Raw genomic sequence first — 16,741 nt, 5'->3', positions numbered from 1 at the left:
AATACATGCACGTGTGTGGACGTCAGTGTGCGACATCTGCCATCGAGCTCGCGTGTACCCAAGCAAGGCGGCCTTAGTGCGTTGTTGTGAAACACGGCACTCACACAGAGCACTGACCAGTCCTTGCGTGACGCCTGGCCCGTGGCAGGAGGCCGCTGAGACCATCTTCCCGGTGCCCCCACCCCGGCCTCACTGGGGAACCACCATCCTGATGTGGGCACCCCCATTCTCTTCCTTTGTAGTTCACCATCTAAATATGTCTCCCTCACAGTCCAGTTTGCTTATTTCTGCCCATGTGGGAGGGAACGGGGGTCCCACGTACATACATGCGTCCCTGGGTCTGTGAGAGCAGGCAGGTAGCTAGAGATGAGCAGAGAAAGGGGGACACAGGCAAATGGCAGAAAACCATACATCTTGTGGACAACAGGGCTCCTGGGACAGACCAAGAAAAAACAGGACCCTCTGGATTGATTTTAAAAAATCCTTACCTTCTGGGTTGATAAGCATCCTGGAGGCAGAAGGGTGGGACAGGGCAGGAATCCCCACCATCCGAATGCAACTTTCGATCGTTATGACCTCCGTCCAAATGTCACCTTTTGCTCATTATGACCTCATCCAACTTCCCAACCAAGACTAAATAAGGATGAAAAATCTCCCCTCCCCACCTGGGAAGGTGGGGCTGGGATGGAGATCAGGAAGATGACCCCAAACCCCTCCCCACCAATCAATATTCTGCCCATTCATTTTTACACTCACATAACGCGCTTGCTAAGGAAACACGGGGCAGCTACCCACCTGAGTCTGCCCGCTCTCTCCTTGACACCGTACTGTCTATCCCTTAATAAATCCTTGCTTTGATTTTTAACCTCGTGTCTTGTCTCTGAATTCTTCCTGTGACAAGACAAGAACCTCTCGACCCCAACGATGTCTTTCGCTCAGTTCTGCTCAGCAGAGGAACTCCCCACGTCGCTGACGTCCCTCACGCATCCGCACGACGCCAGCGTCCGCCTTCACACGGATGGCCACGTTCTGTGTCCCTGTGTCCCTGGGCAAATTTGGGCGCTTCCCGGAGCTGGACTTTTACAAGCCCCTGTACCCTGCCTGGTGAGCAGGTTGTCATCCAGGCGATGAAAAGTGCTTTTCAGAGGGGGTTGCACCAATTTATTTGAGGGGCTGTTCCCCATCCTCCCAACACACGATGGTGTCAGGTGCCCATGAGGTTTCTCAGAGGGTCTCACTCTGGCACGACAGGAAATAGGTGACACGCGGGGGACACTCGGTCATGTCTGTAGGGTGGATGTGAAAACAACAAGTTGGACCAGATTATCTTTTTTTTTTTCTTTTTTAAATTGAAGTACAGTCAGTTTACAATGTTGTGTGTCAATTTCTGGTGCACAGCACAGTGTCCCAGTTATGCACGTACATACATTTATTTGTTTTCATATTCTTTTTCATTAAACGTTATTACAAGGTATTGAATATAGTTCCCTGTGCTGTACAGTAGGACCTTGTTGTTTATCTATTTTATATACAGTCATTGTATCTGCAAATCTCCAACTCCCAATTTATCTCTTCCCACCCCCTTTTCTCACCCTGGTAACCTTAAATTTGTTTTCTACGTCTGTGAGTCTGTTTCTGTTTTGTAAATAAGTTCATTTGTGTCTTTTTTTTTTCAGATTCTATATATAAGTGGTATCACATTGTATTTTTCTTTCTCTTCAGATGATCTTTAATGTCTCTCACAACTCTGTTTACAGCGAATGCAATTAGACACATAATTACTTACTTAAGCCTCACATAAATCAGTATCTTATATAATTACAGTGCAGCTATACAGAGGCAGATTTAACTACAGATAGTTTTATTGCTCATTGACTGTATATTCGTCATTGGTCAGCTGTACGTATCAGCTACTTACTTGGTTATGTTCAGTAACTGAAGCATTCTCCATAGTGTGGATGACTGGTTTGCCCCTGTGTAACGAGGTTGCTGTTTCTCATCTGTAAAATGAGGTAATGACCCCTGCCCTGTAGCGTGGTCCTAAGAATTAAATGAGCAGCCAGACCGGTTTCTGCTACACAGTAAAATTTTAACATATGTTCATTTCCTTCCTCCCTTCCTTTCCTTAAATAGTATTTACAGAATAACACTTAGATGTCCACTTATCTGAGTTTTTTGATTGTTTAAAGTTTAGGTAAGGGCTTTCCTCTTCTCATTCATGAGATCCAAACCCCTGTAATCTAGCTGGTGGTGTAATCTAACTAAATTCCTTTTTCTAGTCCACAAATGATAAATGCTGGAGAGGCTGTGGAGAAAAGGGAGCCCTCCCACACTGCTGGTGGGAATGCAGTTTGGTGCAGCCACTGTGGAAAACAGTATGGAGATTCCTCAAAAGACTAAAACTAGACTTACCATATGATCCAGCAATCCCACTCCTGGGCATATATCCTCAGAGGGAACTCTAATTTGAAAAGACACCTGCACCCCAATGTTCACAGCAGCACTATTTACAACAGCCAAGACATGGAAGCAGCCTAAATGTCCACCAACAGATGGCTGGATAAAGAAGTTGTGGTGTATTTACACAATGAAATACTACTCAGCCATGAAAAGGAATGAAATCATGACATTTGCAGCTACGTGGAAGGACCTGGAGATCATCATTCTAAGTGAAGTAAGCCAGAAAAAGAGAGAAATATATCACTTATATGTGGAAACTAAAAAAAAAAAGACATAAATGAACTTATTTACAAAACAGAAACAGACTCACAGATAGAGAACAAACATGGTTACCAGGGAGGGAAGGGGGTGGGAAGGGATAAATTGGGAGTTGGAGATTAGCAGATACAAACTACTATGTATAAAATAGATAAACAGCAAGGTCCTACTGTACAGCACAGGGAACTCTATTCAATATCTTGTAATAGCCTATAATGAAAAAGAATATATGTATGTACATGTGTGACTGAAGCACTGTGCTGTGCACCAGAAATTGACGCCACATTGTAAACTGACTATACTTCCATTAAAAAAAAATTAAATTAATTTTTAAAAATCCTTTTTCTATTAAAAAAAACTGTATTAACCTCTCTCTCTGTCATTCTATCTTCAAAATCTTTTTTTTTTTTTTTGTATGTCTCATCTATTAACCTGTAAGTCACCAGTCCTTTCTTAGATAGAACCTTTGCAGAGGCTGATTTTTAGAATGTGTGGACATTCCAGCATCATGACACCCAAGAATTCTTAATCGCCTGGACTACAGACCCCCTGGCGTGCGGATTTCCTGAGCGGAGCCACAGGCCTGCAGGCCAGATGGAAATAGCTGGATTTTGCTTTTTATGCACCATCTTAAAAAGCTTGGAGATTAGCTGGCTTTGCTTAAATCGGATCCCTTTTTTACACAGGGCTATTATAAGATGAAATATCTTGAAGACAAATGATACAATTATTTACTCTGACCTTTGATATATAATGCTGAGCAGTTAAATATGACCTTTTTGGAATCTTATTTTGAAAAATGGACTGGCTTCTATTAGAAACAAGTAGAAAATTCAGCTTTTTCCAAGAGCAACACATAAATTTTTTCAGTCATATATTACTCATATTAAACATGTGGTTATTGCATTACTAAAAAATATCGAAATAATTTATGACTCTTAGGAAATCTACAATGCTGGTCCTTATTTAGAAAAAAAAAAAAGAGGGTTGGTGGATGGAAAGTTTTTTAATAGTTATTTTTCTTTGACTACATTTAGCGTGCTTTGTTACAGAAAGCTTGCCAACAGAGAAACAAAGCTTTGTCCTTGAGCCTTAGAGAATGACTTCATTTCTCGTTTCAAATTTTGAAGAGTTAGACATGCCGTGGTTTTATTTTTTTAATGAAACCATTGGAAACCAAAGTCCTCCCTATTTTTAATGAGCCATGCCAGGGAACTGATAAATTAACATAACTCCCTGCTTCTCAGCCAATTTGTTCTTTCTCCTACATCGGAGCTGGCGTTTGGACAAGAGGAAAGGTGGCCTTGGCAGGTTGGGAGGAGCAGTATTTGGGAGGAGCTACGCCCCAGGACGGCGTGTTCGGGAAGGCGCGGCGGGGAGGAGGAGACGGCCCCCCTCTGGTGGAAGGTCTGAAGTCCTGGTTAACCCAGCACCCAGGCCTCCCGCCAGGTAGACCAGAAGCCCACCGGGCACCTGCCCCTGCTGAGGCCACACCGCCAGCTTTCAGGTCTCATCAGAAAGGTCAGGGGGCAGTTCCCCCACTCCGCGGACACACGGGCCCAGCCCCACCTGGGCGGATGCTCCTAACTCCACTGCCCAGGGCTTTTCCAGCTGTTCGCATTCACCCCAGACCATCTCACCTCATCAGCTCTCGAAGCTGCAACCCTCACCTGCCAGTCACATGCGCCCGAAAGTTCACGTCCAGCCGAGTCTCTTTCCTGCACCCGCTTCCCCGAGGCTGCTCCATGCTCCCCCAGCCTCTCATCGGACCAGCCACGTACCCTCATGTGTCTGCGTTAATTTTAGGCAACCCCCTACCCAGCGGCCGAGGCTAGAAATAATTAGTCTTGCTGTCGACTTGAGCTCTGTCATCGATGTATCCAATCAGCCACTCGTTTTGTTCTGTTGATTTGACTGCCTCGATCCCCCTCAAAACCACCCACTCTTCGCCATCCCAACCCTGCGCCTTCGTTCAGACTGTTCTCATGGTCTCTTACCTCTGCTTTCAAAGAGCTGCTTACCTGGGTGCTCCCTCCTGCCCTAACGACGGACAGTGCACCCAGACAACCTCCCAGACACGACGCAATTCCCATCCTCCTTCCTCTAAACACGGCAGTTCCACGGCCGTACGTCTCATTAAAGAGAAGCCTAAACTTCTTCACGTGGTCAGTGAAGAATGTGCCGTGATCAGACTCGGGTCTTTCCCGGCTGGGCTCTGATGCTGAAGTGGGGGGAACCTGGTTAACCTGTCACGTGCAACCTGCCCACACCTCTGGGCTCTGGGGGTCCGAGTTCGCAGGGCCGAGTCCCTCACAAGTGACCGCCTTCGGGCTGCGCTCCCGGGCACATCCTCTGGCCACATGGCCTTTGTACGGAGAAGCTCCGTGGGATTTCTTCTAAAACCTCGGTGGAATGCGTTGCCTACGACAAGGAGCCATAAATCCCTGCGCGAGTTCCCAGTCCAGGAAACATTTAGTCTCTACGATTGGAAGCATCTGTCTTCTGCTGTCAAAAATTTAAATCTGCGTAACCTGGGGTCTCCTCTGGCTTTAAGTGCCAGAAACCTCGGAACCAGACGTGTTAGCCAAGAACTGTGAAGTGCTTACCTCCGCTGCCGGGGTCGCCGGACCCCTTCTGCTTCCTTTAAGTGGATCCTTGTCCTTAACCCCTGAAAGGCACTCCTGACCGCTCTCTAACGACCCGGAAGGCCTCTTGGGCTGGGACACGCTCCAAACAATGGCTTCTTATACGTTGGTTATTGCTCCAGCCTTCGCCCACGTGCTCTTTCAAAGTTGAGCTTTTTACCTGACCTGAGACAGGTCAATAAATCCTGCCCACCTCATCTTCTCTCTGGACCCCCTCTGTGTCTGCCGTTCCCACCTTGTTCACAGCCCACCTTCCCGGCCGAGGTAACTACAGTCTTCCTTTCCACCGCTGTGCATCCAGACCCTCTGCTGTCCCTCCGTCTTCCTGAAGTTCCCAGCCGAGCAGCCTTTCTAGACTCCATGTGGCGAGTGGGGGTCAGCTGTCTGCTGAGAAGGGCTTTTCTATTTTTTAAGAATTTTTTAAAATTGAAGTATAGTCGATTTACAAAGTTGGGTCAGTTTATGCTGTAGAGCATAGAGATTCGGTGATGCTACATACATATTCTTTCCATTATAGGTTTATTACAAGGGTGGGCGTAGTTCCCTGAGCTGCACGGCAGGACCTTGCTGTTCGTAGTTTAGTTTAGTTCTGAACTTTTTCTTACGAGGGCTCACGGCTGTATGTTTGCGTGTTACTCAGCGAAGAGAACGGTAGTGCTAAGCCTGGAATTTGCTGGTGAGAGTATTCAGAGGTACAAATGTACCCAGAGATTCTGGAAACTTCCCGCAGGAGGTGAGCTGGGGACGCCAATCCCTGCTCTCTGGGATTCTAGGTGTAACCAGATTTTAGGTGAAACTTTCCCTTTCGGCTCGGCGTCCAGATGGAGACTGAGCACCGTGGATGAAACGCTGTGTGTCGTGTGACCTGTTTTAAGGGTCTTTCTCAGCCTTGTCTTCTTCCAGGACAAACAAGGAAGCCGGGAGAATTTATTTGGGAGAGAATTACTGACGTGTGGTGCAATTTGTCTCCCTCCGTAGGGGAGTGAGGGTACGTCTCTGCCCCCTGAACCTGCCAGCTGGGTGAGGGGAGCCCAGGACAGGCGACCCCAGCAGCTGACAGCAGTCAGACCTCATGCCTGGTCCTCACCCGGGGACAGCTCGAGGCGAGAGGCGGCCGGAGCACCGAAGGGAAGGTTGTGGTCCGAGACTGGTCCGTTCCTACGGACAGAGGGCTGAAGGTGGGGGTTTCCAGGGGCAAAACACGGAGTCCGGGGTGAATCATTTTGCTGAGAATCCGACCCAAGAGGGTGGGCGTTAACTGCTTTCCGCCTTCTGGCCCCGGGGAGGCTGCGCGGGCCCCAGACCATGGAGGTGGGATGGGGCCCAGTGACTGGCCGGGGCTACGGAGACATGAGCACACGATGCGGGCCACTCACTCCGGGTGGAAGCTGCCAGGGCCAGTGGACGATGTGGCTCATTCTGGGTCACCATGGCCGTCGAGGAGCCTCTCTTTCAGCCCGGGGGCCGGCGTGCAGACCACCCAGAGCAGCGCCCCCGCCAGCCCGCGAGGCCCAGGGAGCGCCAGGAGCCAGACAGACACGGAGACGTGGGGGTCTGCGGTGCCGCTGACCAGCCCCTCCCGACCGATGAGCCGTCTAGAGGGTCGGGGTGGCCCCAGGGAGCAAACACGGGAAGGTGGCGGCCTGGAGAGAGCGGAGATCACGGCACGTCTCAGGAGGCGGCCGGCGGGCACCCGCTGCAGGGGACGGTTCTGAGGAACCCGCCCCCGTGCCTCCTGAGAGAGAGAGGACACTGACACACGGCCATGGCAACTGTGTCACCGGCTGAGACCCTTCCTCCTCCGTCTCCTCCTGGGAGAACCAGAGACAAGAGAGAGGAGCAGGGGAGGAGGAGGAGGGGGCACCGTGGCGTCTCGTCTGAGCAGGCTGCCGGGACACCGCAGACCAGGCGGCTCTCACGGACGTGGTGGCTGCGAGTCCAAGGTCAAGGTGCCGGCCGGGTGGGCTCCTCCTGAGCCCTCCTCCTCCTCGGCTTGGAGGCAGGCCGCCTTCCCGCTGTCTCCTTACACTGATCTTTCCTCCCTGGGAGCTGTGCTCATGGAAGACGGCTGTCAGCCGGGCCGGTGGGCGTCTGTGGGGGACACTTGGCTCTGCACAGTGACAACTGGAGCTGGAGAAGTACGTTCAGTGACAACGCCGAGAGGCGGGAACTTTGAGCAAATGCAGGTGGAAGCCGAGCATTCAGGGCAATTAACCCAGAAGGCAGTGCAAGGAGAAGCGGGTGTGTGGCTAGCACCTTGGTGTCGTAAAACCCCTGGGGAGTCTTCCTCTGGGCCAGGGTGGCCTCACTGTGGATAGGAGGGCCCTGGCCAGGCCTCTGTACGCCGTCAGAGGGCCAGCAGCCGCCCTCCCACCTCCAGACCCCGGGATCCAAGTCCAAGTGAAATGCATCCGGGTCATAACACTGGGTCTCCAACCAAATCACTCCTGGAAGTCAGGGCCCAGTGGCCACCCTCGGGCCGGGGGCCCCTGAACGGCTGGGCCCGGCTGTCAGAGGCACTGGTGCCCCCCCAGCTCCCGGCCCTCGGAGACATCCATGCGGCCTCCCCGGAGAAGCAGGCCCAGCCCAGGGGGAGGAGAGGGTCTCCTGGAAAGAGACCCTGGATGTGGGGGGTGTGGCCGTGGGTTACGTGTGGTCACGCATCGGTCAGCGCCAAATCTTTGCAGCCTCTGGAGGCTTTTTTCTGTACCGTGTGGGCCGGTGGGAGAGTTCACCGGGACGGGAGGGAGGACTGAGTGTGAGCGAGGCAGGACTGAGGATGGGGGTCCGGGTCCGAAATGTCTTGAGCATCCAGAGCGAGGTCACACGCGTCCATGAACGGTGTCCACCAGCCACGCCTGTGGGGCCCCTCAAGAGAGGCGAGTTAGCTTCCCTTCTTAGAGCGTAATTCAGGAAAAAACTGGATTGTGTGGCTTTCAGGCTCCAAGAAGGCTGCTGTGGGGAGAGAGCGCTGGACGCGGGGTGGGGGCCCGGACCCCCCACGCACGCAGCTCCCAGCTCCCAGGCTGGTGCCGGGGGTGTGATGCTCCGGCCCCAGGGCGAGCCCTGCCCTGCTGTCCTCCGGGCCTCAGTTTCCTCTTGGTGGACGGGCTCGTCCGAAGCAGACTGTCCATCATGAGGTTTGTGAAGAGTCCAGGTGCCCCCGCCGGTGCTGGCGTCTCCGGGGCTGGAGGCAGCCTCTCCGGCCGGGTGCACCCACAGGGGTTTCCACTCAAAGGGATTTTAAAAATCTCGTTTACCACAATAGCCCATCAGCTGCTGAGCGAAGCTGAGCTGCCTGTGGGCACGGACAGGTGAGATGCACCGCCATCACTCGGAAACTGTAACCCCTTGCTTGTGTTCCAAGAACACGTGAGCAGTGTGGGGCAGCTCAACGCTCGTTTCGAGTCACTTTGCGACTGTCTTTCCGGGACTGAGGGTCCTTTTCCAGATACCCGTTCACTGGACACAGACAAGTGGAAAACGAAATCCATTCCTCACTCCCGAACGATTTACAGCAATATAAAATGCAAGCTACCGCACTCAAACGTAAGTTTGAGACCATCACAGACGCAAGCAGGGTGCTGGTGCCGGGCAACCCCCCCTTGGCTCTCCCGTGTCCGCTCCGTGGGGAGCAGGGCCGGCACGTCCGGGGACCAGGGGAGGACGCGGATGCTGGAGAGGGCCGTGTCCTCCAGCAGCCACCAAGTGCGCTGCAAACCGCCGGGGGACGTGGCCGGCGAAGCCTGATTTCAATTACGTGCGTAGATTTCAGAGCTGCTAAACTACAAACACGCCATCTTGGCTACATTAACTTCTTCAAAGTAAATCCTTTAAAGGGAACACAAAGAGAGCGTCTGTAAATAGCACGAGAACTAACATATCTGAGGTTGGGGTCCCGAAATAGGGAGAGCTGCATCGATTGGTGGGAACGCAGCTGCACATTGGCTCCAATTTCAGCGGCTGAGGGTGCCCGGGGTGTATAACCTGGTGATCCCGTCTCACGCAGCAACAAAAGGGGATGGAATCCTGCCCTTGGCAGCTACGTGGGTGGACCCTGAGGGCAGTGTGCTCAGAGAAGTAAGTCAGACAGAGGAGGACAAGAACCACATGACCGTTTGCAGCTGGGGTCAGCAAGTTCATAGACGGAGCCGAAAACAAACACACAAACAACAAAAAGAAGAAAAAAGTTCGGGGATACCAGAGAACAGATTGGGGTGGTCGGAGTGGGTTCAGGGGGCCCAAACTTACAGACTTTCAGTTTTAAAATAAATAAGTCACGTGGACATAATGTGCAGTGTGGTGACCACAGTTAATACTGCATTGCATATTTGAAAGTCCTGGAAAGAAAATCTTCAAAGTTCTCAGTAGAAGAAAAAAAAAAAGCAGGGACAGGCTAGGGTTTCAAAATTTGTGGATGCGGACAGGCGTGTGCAGAATAGATAAATGGAATTATACTGTGTAGCACAGGGAAATGTATGCGGGATCTTGTGGTGGCTCACAGAGGAAAAAAATGTGGCAATGAATATATATATATGTTCATGTATAACTGAAAAATTGTGCTCTGCACTGGAATTTGACACAACATTGTAAAATGACTATAACTCAATAAAGAGTGTTAAAAAAAAAAAAGCTTTATGACTCTGTATGGTGACGGATGTTACCAGACTCACCGTGGTGACCGTTTTGCTGTGTACACAAACATCAAATCGTTAAGCTGTGCCCCTGAAATGAACACAGTGCTATACGTCAGTAACACCTCGATGAATGAAAATTGTCCGTGGTTAAAAAACAATAATCATAACCTGGTAATTGTGAAAAATATACAAAGGAAAAAGGTTTCCTTTCAATACTTACTGCAGAAGCTCTATTTTTGAACAGATTAATGTCATGTTGGGGCGATTCCTCGGACCCTGGGGAAAGCAGGGTGAAATGGTCACCCTCGCTTAGGCGGGCCACGTTGCAGCTCGCGGTCGGCATTTGGGGAGCAGCGTTATTAAGATGCATCCAGGACCATAAATGTGTTTTATACTCCTTGGCCGAGTAGCCCAAATTCCAAGAGTTTATCCTCAGGAAATATTTCAAGAGGGGAGCGTTCAGAAGTAGAGGACACTTTTTTGTGGTTATTTAGTGCTCGAGGAAGGGAGACCGTCACTCGTAGCAGGCGGTTGGCAAAATCCCGTCCCACGCGCCAACCGGTCGGTTAATACAGCTTTATCGGAACGCGGCCGCACGCCTTCACCTCTGCGCTGAGTCTGGGGCCGCTCCTGTGACACAGACGGCGCGACTCGCAAACCTGGAAAGTAGCTGCCGTCTGGCCTCCTCTGCAGTGTTGACTTTTGGAAAGTCCTGGATTACGAGATCACTCTCTAGTCATTAAATTATTCATTTTATATCCTTCTGTAAATCTGAAGTTGAGCCCTAGGTATTTCGTATTTTTCTCTGTCATGTGAATAAAGTACTTTCCAAAGATGCTATTCTCTTGCTGATTAATGGCTGTATTGGGAAACCTTCTGATTTTTTATCGGTTTATATTGTAACCAACTGCCCTCTGAATTCTCTCATCCGGTGAATCTTTACTTGATTCTCTTAAATGTTTCACGTAGACATTCATATTATCTGGAAGCATTAAAACCATATTTTGTATCTCCTTCAATACCTGGCTCTCCTCTTTTTCTTTCTTTTCTTTTTCTTAAATTTTTATTGCAGTTTTTTTTTTAATAACTTTTTTTTATGGGGGGAGGTCACTAGGTTTATTTTTAGAGGAGGCACTGGGGATTGAACCCAGGACCTCATGCTTGCTAAGCATGTGCTCTGCCGGCACCCGCCCCACCCAGCGCTCCTTTTTCCTGTGCTTCTGGGTCAGCGTCATCTCCAGGACACTGGTGGACGCTCTCGGGGATGGTGGGTGGAATCCCATTCGTTCTAGGATGACCTGCACCTCGCTCAGAATTCAGGAGCCTTAAGTGAACCCTAAAAACTCCCATTACAAAGTTCATATTCTCCTAAAAAAAAATTCCTTCCAGCTCAGCTCACCTCCACGGAAGGCACCTGTGGGCCGAGCGCCACCGAGACATCGCACGTGGCGCAGAATCTCCTGTCTGACTCGCAGGAAACCACAACTGCTTTCTGCCCCGAGTCACTGTATTTGGGGCTGAGCTACTTAAACCCACCTCTCTCCAGGCCCCTAAAGACGGCGGTGAGGGATACAAGGTTCAAACTCCAAATGAACAGAGCACAATCCCACTCCAAGAGGGGACACACGAAGTGCCGAGGGGGAGGGGGCACCACGTGGGTTCCGAGTGCCTCCTGGAGGCTCCGCGACGCTGGACGAAGCTTCTGAGTCTCCGTCTTCCTGGCTGTAAAATGGGAAGGAGAACGTGTGGGGTTGTGGGGTTGTGAGGGCGAGGACCGGCCGGCAGTGTGGTGTAGGGGAGATCGGATGGACCTCGCAGAAGGGAAGTGGGGACAGCTAACTGCTCCCAGCGCTGGAGGGGACTGTCCCACTGGTGCTCAGGGCACGACTGTCCTGTGACCAGAGGGTTGACGGGGGGGAGATGACAGAGAAGGAGAGGCCCACCAGGCGCCCTCTGTCCACAGACCCCTCCTCCCTGACTTCATGGGCACCCTCCTGCCCAAGGGGCCAAGGCTCTGGAAACCCCCAGGCCCCCTTTTCTGGCCACTGGGCCTCCTCCTATTTCACTGCGGCCCCCAGGCCCCCCAGACGATCTTGAACTTGCCAGCGATGCCCTGCTCCCCAGAGGCCAGGCTGCTGTGAACACGGGGATGCGGACACTGAGTGGGGTCGTGCAGGACCTGGCCGGAGGCCCACAGACTCGGGCTCGCCGGGGACGGGGACGTCACGTCCAGGGGCTGTTCTGAGGCCTTCGTGTTCCTCGGTCACAGTAAGTATGGGCCCTGGTTAGTCGCAGCTCTCCTCTTTGGCTCCACGCAGCATTTACGGGACGTCAAAGCGGATGGAGATGGTCCTTGTCACCGACCTGCGAGCACGACCTCCTCCCCAGGTCCTCCCCTTGGGCTGCGAGCGCTTCGTCCTGGCAGCCTCCCTGAGGGTCGGGAGCCCAGCCCAGGGTCCCGAGCCCAGTCTTCGCCCCCGTGTGCCTCAGCTGGGCTGGGCTGGGCTCGGCTGTGGCAGCAAACATCTCCCATGTCCCAGGACCCAGACCCTGCAAAGGCCGATTTCCCACGCCTGCAACGTCTCGTGCGGGCCCGTGACTTCACCCACAGGGCGGTCATCCCTGAGCAGGGACAGCCCTGCAGGCTGCTCCGGTGTCCTGGCCCGGCTGTGCCCCCGGAGACCCCCCTGCCTTCACAGCAGGGCAGGGATGCCTGGGGACAGGGGCACAGCCCAGGTTTACGCTCCTCCCCAGAAGGTGCACACCTCTCCGTCCCTCAGCTCGGCATCCAGAAGGAGCCAGGGCCCCTCTAACCGTGAGGGGAGAGCGGGGTGCGGCGAGCCCCGAGGCAGTTCTGCCTCCAGACGGCCTCCTGCTTGGACTGTGGCCTGGACTGTCCCCTGCGTCCCCAGCCTGCCCTGCGGACCTGCCAGCCTCCTCCACGCCCCACGACGTGTGAGCCTGGTGCCCGAGTCACTCTCTCTCCTCACCGCTCTCCGCGTGTATATATATTTCACGTCCCGTGCCCTGCCATTGCTGCCTCTCTGCAGAAGCCATGGTGGCTCAGCTCCCAGTCTGGTGAGCTGACACAGAACCATTTTCATTTGTTCAGCAAATCGTGATGAGACGCCCCCACGGGGCCAGGATTCCCTCCCTGACCCGCTCAGCCTAGCGGGGAGGGCTCCCGTCCTGCAGCGTGTCCATCCCCGCCGGGGATGTCGGACCCCACCCCCCGCCTCCCGCACAGGCTGCATCTGCCCCGGAAAATGCCCTCACTCAGCACAACTCACTGCACCCAGGAGGAGAGCCAGGAACCCGCCGCTGGCCAAGTCCCAGCAGAAGCCCTGCGACCAACACGCAGGCGTGGGCGTGCGGCGGGGAGGGCAGCGAAGCCTGCTTGCTCCGAGCGGCCTCCCTGCCTCACGTGGGTGAAGCCAGGGTTCAAACGCATCGATCTGGCAAAGGTGGGACGTTCACCTTTCGTGAATGACCTGTGGGTTTGGGGGCCAGCAGCCACCCGGAGAGGCCGGACAATTAGGAGTCAAAAAGAACAAAGCATCCAAGCACAGATGTCCAAGTGCGGACCTTTGCTGGCAAGGAAGCCGACACCCGGGGTCCTCTGGCTCGTCCCCTAATGTGTCTCTGTCTCAGGGTCCCCCCTGTAAACGGGCACTCCTACCCATGTCGTAGGCCGGGGGGATGACCCCTGTGAGCCGCACCCCACGGACCGGGTGACCAGCAGGTGCTGGAGGCCCTCGGCGCAGGTGGGTGGGAGGCCAGGGACCCCGCCGTGGGGGCCTGTGGAGGGTGGGGGTGGGGGAGGCGAGGTCAGGGGGAGCCTGGCACTTTCCAACCAGACTGGCTGGCACCAGGACCGCCCCGCACTTCCGCTTTTCCGCCCGAGAAGCCCGCTGCTCTCTCGTAAAGCCAGCACACAGCCTGCAACCCGGGGTTTACTCCTCCACGCACAATTTAGCATCCAGTCAGGCGTGTCTGCAGCCCCTGAGCCACGTGAAGGCATCCTCGCCGGCGGACGAGGGCTAAGCCGATTACCCTGCCCAGTGTGGCTCTGCTTTTGCAAAGATGCAACGACCCCCATGAGTGTGTGCGCGAGCCAGTCGAGACAGGGTTTGAATTAGGGATTCTGGATCGAAAGCCTGACCGTGTCTGAACTCTCCGTAACCCGGTAAATTCTTCAATGTCCTATTAGGAGGAAATTAAAGCTCGGCTGGGCTGGTTATAGATCAGCAATAATAGGAAATCTTATTATAAACGCGTCAGGAGACCTCACATTTCCTTAATGTCCAGAACCAGAGAGCGGCATCGATTTGCTTGACACGAAGCCCAGAAGCCGGGTTTTTATTGCCTCGGTCGTGGGCTTGTTTTTCTGTTCTTACGGCTGAATGTCAGTCATTTCAGGAGAGCTTGGTTAGAACTGGACTCAAGGTCCTAAAAACGGGACAAACGTGTGGGGGATGGAGACGCTCAGAACCAGAGGCTCTCCAGCGTGAAAATCCTTTCTCTGTCTCTTTGCCCCTTGCTTGCTTTTCCTTCTAAACATGTCTTTCCTGGTGAAGTTTATTGCGGAAAAATTCTCGTGTTTAAAAAGCGGTTTCCATTGAGGGGTCGTTGTAAGTCATGACTGGAGCCCTGGGCCCCACGAGCGATGGCGGACACTCCCTCGGAGGCGGCGGGGGAGGAAGCGGGCTGAGAGGGAGGGCCCGGGGAAGAGGGCAGAGCGCAGCCATGCCTGCACCCAGGCAGCCCAGGTGTCGGAAGTGGGATACGCAGTAACGGGGGTGGCGCCCCCCACGCCCTCCCCTCTGGCCTCGCCGTCACATCCATGCTCCAGTCGGGGAATTCTCTTTCTTTCTGATCAATTGTTGGTTGGGAATTTAAGTTCCCTGAGTGGTTCGTGCTTTTCCAGGAATATCTTTTGATGGGAATAATAATGGGGATGGGGATGGTGACGTGGGTGTTGCCATCTGAACCTGAAAGTCCTCATTTGCCTGAGGGACACACTGTGCTTCGTGTAACTGGACGCTGTAACTGAGCATCTGACAGCACCTTCTACAAGGCCTTTTTCAGGGGGGAAATGGAGAAACGTAAGCCAGGAGGTGCGTGTACCCTACCTCACCTAAGAGTCTGCTAACCAGCTCTGATTGACAGACCAGAGACACCTGGAACCAGGCCCCTGGCTTCGGGGACTCTCGGTTTTGCCTCATTACTTTTGGTGGTTGTTTTAGCAATTCCTTTGTTTCAGTTCTGTTTTATTTGTTTTTTGCTTTTGTTTTGTTTTGGGGGGAGGTAATTAGGTACCGGGGATTGAAGCCAGGACCTCGTGCATGCCAAGCGCACACCCAACCACGGAGCTACACCCTCCCCTCAACGGTTTCTTTATCACACCCTTTATTATGTGTAATAAAGAGAAATGTAATGTGGGCCACCTATGTACTCTTTTTTTTTTTTTTTGAGAACTAGGTCAGCCAGTGTTGTAATTTTTGCTTTAAAGGTCACGCATCATTTAGAAAGCTCTTTTGCATTTACCTCTAGTTTTCACTCTTTCCATTGCTCTGTCCTTCCTTCTTGATGTTCCAAAGTTCTCCCCCTTACTTCCCGTTTTCTGTTTAGAGGGCTTCCATTAGACAGGTCTGTTGGTGACGAAGTCCCTTGGTTTCCTGTCATTTGAAAATACCTTTATTTCATCTTTAGTTCTTCTTCTTCTTTTTTGATCTTTTTGTGGGGGGAGGTAATTAGGTTTACTCATTTACTTTTGATGGAGGTGCTGGGGATTGAACCCAGGACCTTGGGCACGCTGAGCACACACTCTACCACTGAGCTACACCCTCCTCCCTGTTTCATCTCCAGTGTCTGTGAAAGGAAATCTGCTGTCACTTGACCTGTTTTTCCGTCTCTTTTATGCTTTTTTTCCCTTTCTTTTTGGCTTTTAGAGGTTTGGTTATGATGTGTCTTGGTGTGAACGTCTTTGACACATTCTGTTTGGAATTCACTCAGCTTCTTGAATCGGCAGGTTTACGGTTTGTAAAAAAAATTTTGTGTGCCAAATTCAGGAACTTTTGAGACATTATTTTTTCAAATACTCTCTGTCTCCCACCCTCTCCTGGATTCCTGACAACACGAATGCTAGATTTTTTGTTACAGAATTTGAGGTCCCTGAGGCCCTTTTGTCCACTGTCCAGGTGGGCAACTTGTATCATTCTTGCTTCAAGTTCATGGATTCTGTCTTTTTTGTCTGTTTATTTGTTTTGGGGTTTTTTTTTTTTTTTTTTGCATCTTTTTTTAGGGGATGGGTAATTAGGTTTATTAATTAATTTTGGGGGGGGGTACTGGGGATTGAACCCAGGACCTCATGCATGTCAAGCATGCACTCTACCACTGAGCTACACCCTCCCCCTAATTCTGTCTTAATTTCTATCGTCCTATTCTCAAGTTCACTGACTCTGTCTTTTTTGTTTATTTATATGTTTTGGGGTTTTTGGGGGGAGGGGCAGTTAGGTTCCTTTCTTTCTTTCTTTCTTTCTTTCTTTCTCTCTTTCTCTCTTTCTCTCTTTCTCTCTTTCTCTCTTTCTCTCTTTCTCTCTTTCTCTCTTTCTTTCTTTCTTTCTTTCTTTCTTTCTTTCTTTCTTTCTTTCTCTTTCTTCTTAGAAGAGGGGCTGGGGATGGAACCCAGGACCCCGTGCATGCTAAGCACGCGCTCTGCCCCTGAGCTGCACCCTCCCC

The 16,741-nt window shown here is 52.0% G+C and overlaps 1 non-coding gene across 1 annotated transcript; it reads right to left on the bottom strand.

Moving 5' to 3' along the window:
- Positions 1 to 16,339: 16,339 nt before the first annotated feature.
- TRNAV-GAC lies at positions 16,340 to 16,411 on the bottom strand. Its single transcript has one exon. It is a non-coding gene; the product is annotated as a tRNA-Val (tRNA).
- Positions 16,412 to 16,741: the final 330 nt, after the last annotated feature.

The sequence above is a fragment of the Camelus ferus genome, unplaced genomic scaffold, assembly GCF_009834535.1.
Source record: "Camelus ferus isolate YT-003-E unplaced genomic scaffold, BCGSAC_Cfer_1.0 contig385, whole genome shotgun sequence".
In the NCBI taxonomy this organism is placed as follows: Eukaryota; Metazoa; Chordata; class Mammalia; order Artiodactyla; family Camelidae; genus Camelus; species Camelus ferus.
Note: the sequence above shows the minus strand (reverse complement) of the source record. Positions and strands in the feature narration are given on the sequence as shown.